The 955-nt window shown below is 37.3% G+C and overlaps 1 long non-coding RNA gene across 1 annotated transcript; it reads right to left on the bottom strand.

Moving 5' to 3' along the window:
• LOC104774455 lies at nucleotides 1-955 on the bottom strand. Its single transcript, XR_765350.1, has 5 exons — nucleotides 873-955; nucleotides 443-578; nucleotides 291-340; nucleotides 118-171; nucleotides 1-26 (listed from the first exon to the last, which is right to left on the bottom strand). It is a non-coding gene; the product is annotated as an uncharacterized LOC104774455 (long non-coding RNA).

The following is a 955-nucleotide window of genomic DNA, read 5'->3' as shown; positions in this document are numbered from 1 at the left end:
GCCTGCGTAGTCTCTCATACTCCTTTCTGCATTTGTCAAAATCAAAACAGATGAGCTAGAGAATAGATTTAAAAGTACAAAACTTTCCCATGTAGTTATTCAATCGGTCTCTCTCACCTTCTCCGGTTTCTTATAGTAACTCTCTCTTCTTTCGAACTATTAAAACCGTACCTGTTTTGTAAAAACGTAAAAATCAGCAAACGTAAAGAAAAGAGGCAAAAGAGCTAGCAATAGATGCGATTGTTGCAATAAGATTCACCTAAAAACAGAGTTTTTGACAGTATACTTACACTCCAAGAAGGAATGGCCACACCTCCAGCCGAATGCTGGGCTCAATACCCTACAAGGAAATAAGAGAAAAAAAAACATTCTTTAAAAATCAACAACCCACAAAACGGTTGTGACAGTGAACTGAAGGAGTCCATGGAGCTGTGAGACTCACTCTACTTCGAACTTTCTTCAATAAATCAACTCCTCCATTCCGTAGTCTACCGTCGGGATTAAAGAATCTCTTCCACTGCTGAGGTCTGAGTGGCTTCTTCCTTTTCCTCCGGGACCATGGTGATTTAAGACGTGTCCTGAGTGAAAACAAAAACAGTGAAACAAAAGGTTACAATGTGCCTTACTTGTTCTCAAGAATAATTGAAACAAGAATTATCCAGAAATAGCCAATCGAGTTAAGAATATTTACAATCATCTAAAACAGCAAATTTGAAACACACTATTAAATCAATGTAATCGTCGATGATCAAGGAATCAAATCTATGAAGGAGATGAAGTCTAACAAAGTCAATTCAAGGCAATGGATTCGAGATCTAATTCTATAAAATCAAAAAAAAATTACCATATAGAAATTGAGGTAAAAGACTAACCGATCAGAAGAAGAAGAAGAGCAAGAAGCAGGAGATGAAGAAGCAACAACGAAGAGAGCAGAACGTAAATGGATCCACGAAGA

This window comes from Camelina sativa, unplaced genomic scaffold, assembly GCF_000633955.1.
Source record: "Camelina sativa cultivar DH55 unplaced genomic scaffold, Cs unpScaffold02939, whole genome shotgun sequence".
Lineage (NCBI taxonomy): Eukaryota > Viridiplantae > Streptophyta > Magnoliopsida > Brassicales > Brassicaceae > Camelina > Camelina sativa.
The sequence above is the reverse complement of the archived record's forward strand: the minus strand, read 5'-3'. Positions and strand labels throughout refer to the sequence as shown.